Here is a 15,992-nt window from a genome sequence, read left to right on the forward strand (position 1 = left end):
AAACAATAACGGTCATAACTCCCACAGCCAAAACCCCTACACTGGTAATCGGTCATAACCTCTAACGGTCATAACTCCCACGCAAATGGACAGAACAGCCACACAAAGCAACGGTCACAATTTCCACATAAATAGACAAAACACACAGACAAATGGACAACACTCCCACATGAAGAAATTGTCACAACCGCCACACCAATGAACTAAACCCCCACACAATCGGACAAATCCTCCACACTCTGAAATGATCGTTATTGCATGCCTTGTAAGATTCACACACTGAAAATAATAAAAAAGTCCAAAAAACGCTTATGATCCGAAGTGGACAAGGTGATAAGTGGAAAAAGGCCCCACACATGAAACAGTTATAACGCCCACATAAATGGACAAAATCTCCACAAGTCGAAACGGTCATAAGTCTCACATAAATGTACCAAGCCCCCACACGTCGAAACGGTCATAACTCCCACACAAATGGACAAAAACCCGACACGTCGAAACGGTCATGATTCCCACACAAATGGACAAATCCCCCACACGTCAGAACTTTCCTTTAATATGAATTTATGTAGTGTTAATTCATTATTAACTTGACAATGATTTCTCGGTTTTATCACGGAGGTTTCTTTATTGTCGCTGAAGGAGAGATGAATTTAGTATTTTCTTCTTTTGTTTTCCAAAATTTTCAAGTGTTTATTCACAAGCATTATTTCATTTGTCTACCAATCTGGTTGCTCAGCTATTTCCTTTACTTTCTTTCCATGAAAATTTGAGATGATTTTTTCTTGCGCTGGCAGCATGTTTTATATTTATTCACCTGAAATAAAGCTTTCATTTTGTAGTTAGTTTTCAATTTTCAGAAGCTATTTAATTTATTTTGAATTTCGGTATTTGTTAAAAACATGTCAAATACTTTTGTTTTTACGTAGCTAATTGAGGAAAATCTATTTCATAATGGTAACATTTATGAACTAAGGAACCATGAATGTAAGATGAACTTACAAGTGAAGAACAGAATTTACAAGAAGGTAGAACGAGATACGTCCAATTTCCAAAACGTTTCATATGAAATGAATGAGTTTTATTACCTTCAGTGGAAGATCATGGCATAAAGGCGTGAAACGTGTAATAATATGTACTTATTTTCATCAGCCTTTTCAACTGTTTCTTTTAATTAACGAAAAACATATTCATAAGCTGTTTTATAAACGTAGACAATCGAATTTCTCTTTTTGATAACTCACTCACGTATTGAATAAAATGGCAGATATACACTAATTTAATCGTGTATTTATTCAAAGTTTTGAAAATTTTGATATTAGTATAGCGCACAATTTAAGCGGAAAGTGGGAGTTTCTGCTTCTCGAGATGGAATTTTATAACGTTTCAGGTTGGCAACTCTGATTGTGCCTAGCGAACAACAATAATCGAGTTGGTTGACTTGTTTTCTTTGCAATGGATCAACTAAGATTAGAAACAAAAGAAAAGGTTAAACCGTTAATTATATGATACACATTAAATAGCTCATGTGTATTAAAACAGATTTCGAATTTTCAATTACACATGTTGTTTTATTTAAAGGTTCTACATTTTTTTCTGAAACACAATCCACTGACTTTACGTATACCATATTGTCTACCATATTGAGCAGAAATGTGAGCAGGACCTATTGAAAAGTTCGTAACACAACTCAGAAGTAATGCACGTGGAATGAAGGAATTTTAGTTACTTTACATCCTCTTTTCGAAGTTCAATTCTTCCTTTCACGGTGCTCTATTTTTTGAAGACCAGTTAAAAAGTCGGGAGACAGGTCCTTGAACCACTGTTCACAGCACTACCTTTATCAGATCCAAAATGGCGTCCTTTCAAGTGTAATTTGAGTTTGGGGAATACATAATAGAAAAAACTAAATTTGGAGAATAAGGGGGATGATTTAAATATTGAAACCCTACATCATGCAATGTCAGTTTTGTTTCCAGTGCTTGATATACAGATGCATTGTTCTGAAGAACAGAATAGTTTTTCTTTCAGGTTTTCATAACATTCTTTCAATTTGTGTTTCAGCTTTGTGACTAATACAGAGGTTCTCCATTTTAATGTCTGACCTTTGGGCAGGTGTTCTGTGAATATAACTGCTTCCTTATGCCAGAAGAAGGTTGCAAGCACTTTTCTAGTAGACTTCTGTCTCTTTAAGTTCTTGGACCGAGGGGAAAATGAGTTCTACCACTGAATTGACTGTTGCTTCGTATCAGAATCGTAGGAGTACAACCATGGTTCACTCATGGTTATTAATAAATTGATCGTTATAGAGGTAAAAATGAGAGAAAACTGTATACCGATGCCTTGTTGCCGTCACTCTTTTACTCTTTTGATCTTCTGACAGACTTTTTGGAACCCATTATGCCGAGAACTTGCACATGCGCAAGTCACTATGAATTATGCTATCGACGTGTTCCAGAGAAATGGCCACAATCTCGTCTACACGTTTTGCTCAAATTCTGCAAATTTCAAGAATAATATAATGAATTTCATCCATGATTTCGGGGAGAGTCATTGCTTTTGGTCATCCTGAACGTAAAACATCATCTCGTGAGAAATTACCAAGATTAAAGTGTGTTACTGACTTCTTCATCACTGCATATGACGGAGAAGTGTCCCATGGTGTTTCACTTATATCCTCATGAATTTACTTCGGTGACTTTCCTTCATGGAAAAAAAATGACAGCTGTGATTTCAACGTTCGCGAAATTCGCGGTTTGGGCAAACTTTAAGGGCCTAAAAACACAATAAGAATTTCGTTATTATTATGAAAATTTGCATTTACAAATACAAAGATATATTAATCAAAATTGTACGATTTCATCATTCCATCTACCTCCTTGGTTTTCAGCAGCCTGTCGTAATATATGACATTATATTAAAGTTTGTATACTCTTATTTTGCGTTTTACTCAGAGTATGTAACTTAAAAACCAAACAGTTCATAAAATTTCAGTTTTGCTGTTTTAGGGAATATTGATGACATGGTTTATAAGCAAACTATGTCGGATTAATCGAATCACAAGGAATGTTGACCTAAAATCTGCATTTTTAAAATTGAAATTCATAGTGCATACGCCAAACAACAAAACATGACTGTACTGTTTGCAGGGTTGTTTAAAACAAGACTGATTTTGTTTAAAACAAATTTTGTATACGTTTTAAACATTTTGTTTTAAACACGTGTATTTCTTAAGATTTGTTTTAAACATATGTTTATTTTTTTTATATCATTTTTGTAAAAAACAGGAAAAGAAAGAAAATTGTCGGAAAGTGCTCCCCATGCAGAAGACTATTTTCTTCCTATATGAAAATTTTGATTTCTCTTGGCTACAGCAGGTCAATCTGGTGAACTACAATTTATTTTGTCTCTTTTCCCTCCTTATCTTTTTCGTATATGGTATTCTTTAAGTGCTTCTCAGTGAATTTGTAAAGAAGTGTCGTAGACAAAGGTTGGACTACTTGTAAAAATATTATTTTAAAAAGTAAATAAAAGAATTATCATGGAGGTTACTGGTTAAATTGCGGTTCTGAAATTAAAATATTGTATGCATTCGTTGATACAGTACATGTTAGTTCTCAGTCTTCGTACAACTTGGATCGTTTAACATGAGTTTTACGGGAAGAAAAATGGCATCATTTGGAGCAAATTTATTAAGGTAACTCAAACTCCATCAGATAAGAAAACGGCCATTCGAGTTCGTTGTAAAGTATGTAAGAAAGAAATGGTTTATTTACTTCAAAGAATGAAGAATTATTATGAAAATACAATGCTGTGAGAACCTGGAAACCAAAACAGATGATAAAAGTGTCGATCTGAAAACTACTTCTGATGATTCTAACGTCAGTGATGTGGTTGAGATGCAACTGGAAACTTAAGGAAAGAATTAATGTTGTGTCAACAATGTCTTTTTCATTATATTATGAAAATTTTATTTCGTCCCTTCCCCACCTCAGTTCCAAATTTTCTTAAAAACTTTACACTTTGGCATAGCTTGTATGAAGGGAGCAGGCGAGAGATCGCAAGGAATAGCAGTCGCCCGCGTAACTAACCATTAAAACGTGATACTTATTGTAACATCAGTTCCGAACGTCAGCGTCTGGGACAATTTGATCTCAATTTGTTCGTTTGTCTGTATGTATGCACCACGCTACAGGGCGCAAATTTCTGCCTTTTACTATTAAATTTTGAGTGTAGAGGCACGATACGTCGGAATTTGCTGTACAGAGTTTGACTGCGATCCGACGTAAAACTTCAAAATTAGTAGTTCGGATCCCACTTTAAACAAAAAAAAAAAACCCTGTTTCATATAGCCTTGTTACTGATGCTATAGTTAGTTGAAATCAATCAAACTAAACAAACTAATTCTATGCGTTTTAAACAAACTTGAGTTGCCGGATAAATTTGGCTCCAACTCAGTTCTTATAAAAATATTTTTAGATATGGAGCGTTCAGAGCGCAAGGGATCCAAGTGCATTTGCAGAAAAGTTCATTTTATTTCATAAAGACAACACAACAGGCTTAATGCCCAGTTATAGCATCTTCGTAGCCAAGGGTACGAAATAAATGAAACTAAAACCACATGAAAGGGTGCGGACTAGAGGTTCATATGACAACCGCTAGACAAAAGAGTACACCAACGGAAAACGTGATATTTTCACAACTACGAATTCGATATGAAAGAAAGGAAAACATGACAGGATGCAATCTAGAATGTTCTATGATTACTGCTAGAAAGGGGCGTTCGTTTAGAGGTCATCCACCCGCTACCTGAATTTCAGATTTTGGGGGCAGTAATGTAGATTTAGAAACTCTTTGCTGAGCAAAGTCCAACATAAAATATTTGAAGTCTTTACACCGAATAAATATGGTTTTTCATCAGTTATAATCCATTTCCATTCTCCGTAAGGAGCTATAGGCCTATATTGCTCTCTTTTTTGCTCAAGGATTCCAAAGGTGGCTCTACGTTCGAGTTTCAGGCCTGCTTAAATAAATTGAGAATTACTAATCTATAATAAAATTTTCTGTATCAAACCAGTGAAGTCTTAAGGAGAATAAAATAAATGAAAAGATCAATTGTAAGAGCAAAACAGTCTTAATAAATACGTTATTACACTACTTTTAAATATGATTAAAATCATGTTCTAACTTTTCAAAATGTTCAAAACAAGTTTTATTTCGTGTGTATTTTAATACGTGTTTCAAACATTTTGAACTCCTTTTTCATGTTTTAAACAAATGTTTTGTTCTTTTTCTTTTAAAAAATATATTTTTTCCAACCCTGACTCTTGGTTTCGCCAAGGTTTGGGTTTCTAGACACAGTGTCAAATAATTAAACTCTTTCAATTTGACGAGTTGACAGGAAACGAGGGGGAGATTTGCTGTCAAGTTTACTAGTACAGCGGTGATTTTATTTGTCACTAATACTTCATATTTTCAAAGAATATGAAAATAACACTTATAATTTTATATATATACTCATCCTTCGTTTTTATGAACCCCAATTTAACGAATTTCGGAAGCGACACGCAATATATGGAGGGGCCAATTCAGTCTGAAAGTCCTTACTTGAAACAAAAATGTTGAAATTACTGTGTTATAATGTATATTTACAGCGTATCCGGTATTTTACACAGCCAGCAATATTGTGCTTCATTATTGCTGAAAGTACGTAGTGCTACTGTCTTGCTCAACTTTCGTTCACAGTGTAATTGTAGATATTAGCCATTGCATGCAAGAACTTACAAACAATCGGAAATATTTGATTACTTATGCTCCCTTTTTAAGCGAATTAAAAATGGAGGAGGTCCATTAAAATAAGAGATGAGACTGTATATATAGGGTCAATTTTGTTACCTCATATTGCAAAATATCTTGAGAAACAAGCATCAGACGATGAAAAAATGAACGAAATAAAAAGTTAATATTTTGCAGAAATAAATTTACCTGTGCTAAAATTAGAACGTGGAATTTGACGTGGAATTTGAACAAATATAAAGGGTTCAAATGTCAATATTTCCCACAGCAAAATAGAATGTTTCATGCAGAACTTACCTTATTTTTAGTGGCAAATCTTTAGCGTCTCGTGCAAAACATGTCTCATCTTGAAAAGATGTGCTCGTCTCGTCTCGTTTGTCTCGTTTTGTTTAGTCTTCTCTCGTAAAATATTGCATATCATGCGAATATCATGGCTACAATTTTAAAATTCATAGATAAGTTTTCAGAAGAAAGTGGTTTGCCTATAAACAGTAGAAGATTAAATTCTTGCGTGTTCTAAAACGTAGAGGAAGGTGTGTTGAAGTGGTTAAAGCAGTGCCGAGACAAAAAGGTCACAATCGGAAGCCCTATCCTTCAGGAAAAGGCTCAGCAGTTTGCAGTAGAATTGGGACATGCAAAAGTCCGTACTAACAACGAGTTGCTTCAAAATTTCAAAAAAACAAAACGAGATTGTTTTTCTAGAAAAAAAATTGTGCTGAAAGTGGTAGTGTTGATGAAAAAGTACGTAATATTTGGAAAGACAAACTGGCAGAGCTGACCGTCGGATACGATCCCGAAGACATCTTTAACGCCGACGAAACTGGACTTTTCTATAAATGTTTACCTGACAAAACATTATCATTCAAAGGCCATGTATTTAATGGCAGAAAAAAACAGCATAGTTCGCTTAACAGTACTGATGGGAACAAATTGTACTAGCACCTACAAACTTAAACTACTCATCATCGGAAACTATCAAAAACCGCGATGTTTTAAAAATGTCAATAATCTGCCAACAGATTACACGTCCAACCATAAGGCTTGGATGACCAGTGATGCTTTTTGCAATTCGCTTAAAAGCCTGGATAAAGAGATGGAGAAAGAAAATAAGAAAATTCTTATGTTCATCGATAATTCTACTGCACACGGAGAAATTCCTAACCTGAAAAATATAAAAATAAAGTACTTGCCCCCAAATACCAATTCCAAACTACAACCACTGGACCAAGGCATCATTCAAAGCTTCAAAATGCATTATACGAAGGAAGTTGTCAGACGATTTCTTGCTGATGTTGAACGCCAAACGCCAACTACAATTGACGTTTTACAAGCCATGTGGATGATCGCCAAAGTTTGGAATCTAGTCACTGAAAAGACCATTTCAAACTGCTTCAAGAAAAGTGAATTTATAGTAACATGCTGTAACGCCCCTTCTACCTGGTATCTCAAGAAAGCTTCCAGTTTGAGAACTATTATTATTATTATTATTAGTAGTAGTAGTAGTAGTAATAATAATAATAAGAAGAAGAAGAAATAAAAATAATAACAATAATAATTGTCAATCCGGATACAATCAAATGACACCTAGTCGATGGGACTGGGACTGAGACCTGAAGGTTCAATTCTCCATCGCTTCGCTCATCCGCGTAGAAATCAAATATAGTTTCCAATATTTCCAAATGAAAAGGGGAAATAAACACATAAAGAAAATAAATATATATTAAATAAAGAACACCAAATGCATCAATTTTAAATAACAATTTATTAAAGGTAACGTAATTAGGGTTGTGTATTTACAATATTTCGTTAGAATAATTTAAATACAGTAACATGAAAAACAACAATAAATATATAACTATACCCAAAAATATATTAACGAAAAATTGAATATTCCTGATAAGCAATATAATTTAAATTTAATTCTGAAAAATTCTATATAAGAATATTCTTTTTGATTGTTAATTCTCTGAAAGTAATTATATTTCTTTAATAAATATTTCTTGAAAAATATTATCCTCCAACTTATAATGTCCAAAGGTAATTATCAAAATAATAATATAACTATTAATATTACTTTCAAATCTGAAGCCCCATAAAGCAAAGCAAATTACTTGCTAATGTAACTTTTTTTTTACTTAATTAACAAATTTCAGCGCGCTACTAATTTCTACTACTTCGTTTTACAAAGACACTGTATATCATTCAAGGAATGAAAAAAATATCTAAATTTATTCTGACACTTAATAGGTAGTAACACTTAATCGTGAATAAATCGCAATTCTTCCATATATCACTCTCTGTCTCTATAATTTCTAAACAGTGGAATGATAATGTTGGAGAATATAACATTCATTAAACAACTCCATTAAATAAATCCAGGTATACTATATTCTATCCTTAAATTAATCAAATGTGGAATGAGAATGCTGGAGGAAAAATTAACGGTAATCTAGAATTCCTTCAATCAAAATACTCAAGTAACTTAAAATATATGTTAAATACACTTCAAACTATAAAAGAAACAACAATAATCTGGAAATATTGGAAAATTGTTATCTTATCAATTTTCGAGAATTGTCGCCCAGTTCTACTTAGCACTCCGCAAAACTTCAAAAATGAGAAAAATTCTTAATTTTGGTGTAAGGGTGAAAAATACTAGGAAATTGCATAAGCAATTCAACCGAGGTTGAGAAACAAATTTCACGACCAACGAACACTAATTAGACGAGGTACAATTACTACTCAAATAAAAGTTGGAAAAATTCACCAACCTCTTATTATTTCAGTTTCGGAATTTTACCTTCTATTGTATTGACCTCTCCTCGATTGGTAAAATGGAATCTGTCTGAGTTCTTTTGGCTATCGAAAAAATCGAATTGGTTGGAATACGTCAGTATTCATATATCATGTAAATTCCTCTAAATTCTCTTCGAGCCTTCGTTCCCACACAAAATATATGATCACGAAATTGTATTGTACTCGGTTTTTCACTTACCAAACAAGCTAATGCCAAATAGGAATCAATTTTCAAGTGATCAAAGAGGGCTTTCACTAGGTACAAAGGACCCTTCACTTCACTTCTTTTAAATAGCACAAATTCGTTGCACAGAATGAAAAAATAGTGAGAAAAGAATATAATCACACAAAACACAAACTAACCATTCATTAAACGACTCCATGAAACTTTTAATCCAATAATCAAATATGGACTGAGAATGCTGGAGGAAAAATAAACGGTAATCTACGAACGGATTTCTTCAATCAAAATACTCAAGTAACTTAAAATATATGTTAAACACAATTCAAACTAAAAAAGAAACAACAATAATCTGGAAATATTGGAAAATTGTTATCTTATCAATTTTCGAGAATTGTCGCCCAGTTCTACTTAACACTCCGCAAAACTTGAAAAATGAGAAAAAATCTTAATTTTGACGTAAGGGTGAAAAAGACTAGGAAATTGCTTAGTAGCACTATACAAACTGTGCAAGCAATTCGCAGCACTTTATACCACTTTTAAAGCAAGTTCTCTCACGCGGTATAACTGTCATAGCTCAGTAGCCTCACAAAGAGGAAAAGAAAAGTGCCCGTTTGACACTCTACTAAGTTAGCTATTGTGAATTGCGGAAAGAAAGAATAAAACATTCCTTATTCGCTGATCACTTTTGTTATATAATACTGACATTCCACCAAGAGGATTTAATCGATCCTCGTCGTATACACACACTACACTAACGGACAATACGACGAAGAACCATCCTCCACAACAGAGTAACCCTCTCGAACGGAAAGGAGAACCTTCACGGTTGACTATATGAATAACAAGTAAAGAAGGTGAGAATCCTTCTTTAGCTTGTTAAGTCGGCGAAGCGCTAACCCCGCCCCCTTCGCGATAGCTATTCTTTTCCTCCAGCAGACTTCCCAACTGCAAATAACCAATTATTCCACATATTTGTTTTTACTTTTTACGTTTCTCAAAAGAACAACAAATTGAACCAAATATAGAATTTTAACATATTTTATAGTAACTCTTACATATGTTTTGAATTAATCATTCTAATTTACATTAATTTTCTTCCTTTCTTGTTTTAATTATTCTTGTGACACGTCCATTTTCGTAGGCCTCATTCCAGACGAAGAGGGCACGTTACAATGCGAAGAGGAGGAAGACGGCTTACCACTCGCAGAACTGTACTGTTCGACAAGTATGTCATCTATTTTTGTAAGTTTCATAAAAACTAAAAGCTATGTCCCCTGCGAACGTAAAATTGTACTTCTTTCTGACGACACTATTTCATGACTTTAGAACAACCCAAAGTTACCATGAACAGTAAATTTTCGTACATTGGCAAGTTTTCATGAGATTCATTTTTCTCTCCCAAATGTACGTATGAGAAAGGAAGATGAGGAGAAAAGTAGTAGATTTGTTGGTGAATGTACCGGAGCACTAGAATATTACAGTGGTACTAGATCTAATACGAAAGTACTAGCTGTAGTCACACTGTTGCTAATTTCACCGAAAACGGCAATTCATGCACAACGTCATCTTCCAACTAAAAATTTGGTCTTCTCTCTCTCGCACACACACAAATATGCATACATACATTGTTTACCATTTTACAATGTTCGTTTGCTTCGAAGAGGGGCATCTGCATTAAACAGCAGTTATGTAAAATTCACCTCTTCATGCGGAAGCCTGGCGAAGGACAAAGAAAGCCAAGAGATCGTCTAAGGTCCCTTAAAATTGTTGTTTGTTTTCATACTGGAGGTGAAGAGATTTTACAGGGAAATGCTCTGTTTTGTTTCGCGGAAATGTTGGATCTGACCAAAGTGCAAAATGGCCTTCGCAACCATAAAAGGATGAAGGGAATGTTTCCAATTCCTAGTGAATAATATTAACTGGAATCTGAGTTACCTTCAGAAACAGTTTCCTACATGGCACATAAAACCTTCCAAACTTGATAAGTGTAAAGAAAATTAGGTATAACATTCACGGAACTCCGTTGAAAGCAGAAAATATCACAAGAATGGGCAAAATTCAAACATTGAAGTACATTATTAACAGAGAAGAAATGGGATACCCAAACCATATTTTTAAGCATGCCATACACTGAGAAAAATCCGTTCTCCGAAGAGCGGTATATTGTACAAATATACAGAATTTTCTTGCTTACTACAGAAATCAGTACGAAACATATGTTATTCACATGCTACATACTCGCTGCCCTTACATCATGCCGTTGCAGGTTGTCTGACATCTAACAATTTTCCGTATATCACATGCATATACTTATGTTACATTTCTCAGCTATGTTATATACGTCAATTTGTATGTGAAATTCTGACCGCCTATATTGTTTCATACGGAATGTACGTAGAGATGGAACCATTATACGGAAAGTATGATAAAACATGCGTTTTCAGTTATACGTCTGTTGTACGTTAAGTCCAAAAACTACAGGAATTAACGTACCGTTTTAAGCATGCCACCTACATTTTTCTCAGTGTAGCCTATAGCTAGTTTTACTAATCCCTTACCCGTATGAAAGTAACCTGTTGAAGATATTCTACCCAACTCCCCAAATATTTCAGAGTAAAATCCCTCTTATCCCGCACGATTTTGCCCTGACACTGCTACATAAAGACAATTGTTGTTAAAATCAATACACATGCCCTTTCTAGGACTAGAACCCGGTGCCTTCGAGCCTTTGGTTTATCGTCGCAGACCGCTCCGCCACCCGATCGGCTTGGTATAAAGGTGTACTGTATACGATCACGAATAGATAACGACAATATAAGAAAATGTATTTAAAAAGTCGCCACCTTTAATCCAAAATGGTCATCCAACATACAATGTTTATACCAGTAGCTAATCTGGCTGTACCGTGCTGGTTATGTTACACTAACGAGGCAAACACTATATGGGGGCGCTGACCCCGCGGGCATGGGGACAAATCTGCACTATGGGGGTGTAACCATGCACATGCATTCTTTCCTCCGATGTGCCGTTCAGCTTCCAGTACTATGGCACTTTAAGTAGAGCTTATTGTGCAATAACCTAAAAAATTTCAATCAAATACTCAATAAATTATTTCGTTTCATGGCATTGTTTCTTATTTTCTTTTTTAATAATTGCAACAAATCTAAACATGCTAAAGAAGTTTTTGGATTCGTATTGGTTAACACTGTAAAACCTAAAAGCTTGAATGAATGAACCAAAGTCTGTATATATATATATATATATATATATATATATATATATATATATATATATATATATATATATACAGTGCAACCTCAATATAACAAATAGGAAGGGAACAAATAAATATTCGTTATATGAAGTAATTCTTTGAACTGGGGTTTGTTATGTTGATGTTACGTTGGTCTAAATTTCGTTATAAACAAGCAAAAAAAAAATTGTTTTATTCACCTCAATATTACGTACTCATCTTGTTATAGCGAACAACTTCTAATAATAAATGATAACACATTTTAATCAAATTACTATATGTATTTTCTGCTTTACGTATTTAAAAACAATTAGGTAGGTAACAATTTTTTTCTTACATTAATACTGTAATCAATTTTAAATGGAGTAAAATCTGTAAAAGTAGGTATATATCTTGGTGGGTACATGGTAATTTTCCGTTACTTACAAAGATTTACACAACAAAACTCAATAATTAAAGTTAAAGAATCAACAATGTGGTTATCACATACAATCTCAATCTCAATTTTGTTCATCGTGATTAGAAAAAAGTCATAAATAGTTGTCTGTTTACCAGCGTTAAGAGTTATCACATCCAAAGCGCAATCCAATTTCGTGATGGATTTGACTACATCGTTACTCAAACCTCCCATTTTGAGAAACACAGATTTTATTATATTTAAAGCATTATAAGCATCTTTTATTGTGAAGTTATGCTCATCAAATTCACTCCCTTCTTCTTCGTCTTCATCCGCTTCTGCATTAGTAACCGGCAACACATATGTGACAATGTCAGCATCAGTTAGTTCTCCACAGACGGCAAAATCATTATCAAAGGTAACGAAGTCTTCGAACTCAGTCTCTTGAATGTGCAATTCTTCTTGAACTCTTTGCCAGGTTGGTCTAAAATTCGTTATAAACAAGCGAAAAAATAGTTTTTTTCACCTCAATGTGTTATCATTTATTATTAGAAGTTGTTCGCTATAACAAGATCAGTACGTAATATTGAGGTGAATAAAACTACTTTTTTTTTGCTTGTTTATAACGAATTGTAGACCAACCTAACATCAACATAACAAACCCCAGTTCAAAGAATTACTTCATATAACGAATATTTACTTGTTTTTTGGATGTGATAACTCTTAGGTTACTTTCAGGATAGAATATCCTCAACAGGTTACTTTCATACGGGTAAGGGATTAGTAAAACTAGCTATAGGCTACACTGAGAAAAATGTAGGTGGCATGCTTAAAACGGTACGTTAATTCCTGTAGTTTTTGGACTTAACGTACAACAGACGTATAACTGAAAACGCATGTTTTATCATACTTTCCGTATAATGGTTCCATCTATACGTACATTCCGTATGAAACAATATAGGCGGTCAGAATTTCACATACAAATTGACGTATATAACATAGCTGAGAAATGTAACATAAGTATATGCATGTGATATACGGAAAATTGTTAGATGTTAGACAACCTGCAACGGCATGATGTAAGGGCAGTGAGTATGTAGCATGTGAATAACATATGTTTCGTACTGATTTCTGTAGTAAGCAAGAAAATTCTGTATATTTGTACAATATACCGCTCTTCGGAGAACGGATTTTTCTCAGTGTATGGCATGCTTAAAAATATGGTTTGGGTATCCCATTTCTTCTCTGTTAATAATGTACTTCAATGTTTGAATTTTGCCCATTCTTGTGATATTTTCTGCTTTCAACGGAGTTCCGTGAATGTTATACCTAATTTTCTTTACACTTATCAAGTTTGGAAGGTTTTATGTGCCATGTAGGAAACTGTTTCTGAAGGTAACTCAGATTCCAGTTAATATTATTCACTAGGAATTGGAAACATTCCCTTCATCCTTTTATGGTTGCGAAGGCCATTTTGCACTTTGGTCAGATCCAACATTTCCGCGAAACAAAACAGAGCATTTCCCTGTAAAATCTCTTCACCTCCAGTATGAAGACAAACAACAATTTTAAGGGACCTTAGACGATCTCTTGGCTTTCTTTGTCCTTCGCCAGGCTTCCCCATGAAGAGGTGAATTTTACATAACTGCTGTTTAATGCAGATGCCCCTCTTCGAAGCAAACGAACATTGTAAAATGGTAAACAATGTATGTATGCATATTTGTGTGTGTGCGAGAGAGAGAAGACCAAATTTTTAGTTGGAAGATGACGTTGTGCATGAATTGCCGTTTTCGGTGAAATTAGCAACAGTGTGACTACAGCTAGTACTTTCGTATTAGATCTAGTACCACTGTAATATTCTAGTGCTCCAGTACATTCACCAACAAATCTACTACTTTTCTCCTCATCTTCCTTTCTCATACGTACATTTGGGAGAGAAAAATGAATCTCATGAAAACTTGCCAATGTACGAAAATTTACTGTTCATGGTTACTTTGGGTTGTTCTAAAGTCATGAAATAGTGTCGTCAGAAAGAAGTACAATTTTACGTTCGCAGGGGGCATAGCTTTTAGTTTTTATGAAACTTACAATAATAGATGGCAGGCTTGTCGAACCCAATTTGGAAGATTGAGTTAGAAGTTTACCTCCCCTTCTTTATTTTTTTCCTCGCGAAGGATGGGGCAGAGTGTGTGGGATGTCGTTTGTCTGCGACCTTCATAGGAATTTTCTTTTTCGATACTTCCATCCCTCTAAGTAACCTGACACCACTGACTACTGTTTAGTAATCTGCAGCTTGTACGGAAGAGGAGTTTGAAGCTAATCGTTCCATTTCTGGTAAAGAACGCTAAATAGCGTAAAGGACGATTGCTCAGAACACTTTTTTTTGGTATTTGCAGTATATTGCTTGTCTTTGTTCACGTGATACTGGACTTGCAATTAAATACATTTGCTCAGCACAGATTTAATCAAAGATGTCATAAATGACAACTCAAATTGAACACAAGAACCTCTAGTGGCGTACACACAACGTTATAAAGAGGAGTTCAGGTACCCAAGTTCATATCGTATACCATTGATCTGTACAATATATTAACGGGTAAAGTACAAAAATTTGAATTCTTTATCCAGCATATGAGTTTTGAAATGCGTTACTCCTTTAAACCTTCATGTACTGTCGGTGTGGAGTCATAACGCTATTTAACGATGAAGACAATATAAGAAAAAGAGAGAGAAATGAAAATAATTTTAAGGACAAAATTAGCAAGAGAGAGTAGTGTTGTATTTACGAAGATACAATAGTTATTATCAAAAATTTTAATTAATGAAAGAAGTGGCTAAATTATTAGTCCATTTTAGAGTGACTTCTTATTTACGAAATATCAATATATTAAATTATAGCAAATCACTTCGTAAATAAATATTTCGTTAGATTCCCCACAATATTACATAAGTTTTTTCCATGGAAAGGAGTAGTATACACTTTAGGGTGAGTTTTCTTCTGACGTATTAATAGTTTTCCGAGAATGTTTATTATGATTTTGTTCATATTTTGTACGTAATATTCCAGTATTAAAGGCAGCATGTCCTGATTTAATTTTAAAAATTGGTTTGGGTTTGAAGTTTTGTGTTTTTTGTTCTTATGCAACAAAGCAACTTAGAAATTATAAAGGTGAACCAACTATTAATTCCGAACCACAGGCGAGACTTGAGTGCTGCGTAATTGGCTAGTGCAATAGTTCTCAAAGTGGGTTCCACGGACCCCTGGGGGTCTGTGGGATCTAGCCAGGGAGTCCGCGACGCCTAAACATTGAAATGTGTTGTCATAAAATGAAACTCGCACCTGCTGGGCAAGAAGTATTTTTTCAGTTACTAAAACAGTTACTAAAAAGAAAGCAATTAGAAATTATACCTACGTGTGTAAATTTCAATGTTTTCCTACTGTACTAAATTTCTGCCCTGAGGCTGGTTAACGGTTATATAGGACTACTTCAAGTGAGAGAAATTTCTTCTTTGTGAGGGCACTTTTTAAGAGCAGTTGTACATTAACTGTACGATGCCTCGGAATT

The sequence above is a fragment of the Thermobia domestica genome, chromosome 4 (assembly GCF_964235325.1).
Source record: "Thermobia domestica chromosome 4, izTheDome1.hap1.1, whole genome shotgun sequence".
NCBI classification, from domain to species: Eukaryota; Metazoa; Arthropoda; class Insecta; order Zygentoma; family Lepismatidae; genus Thermobia; species Thermobia domestica.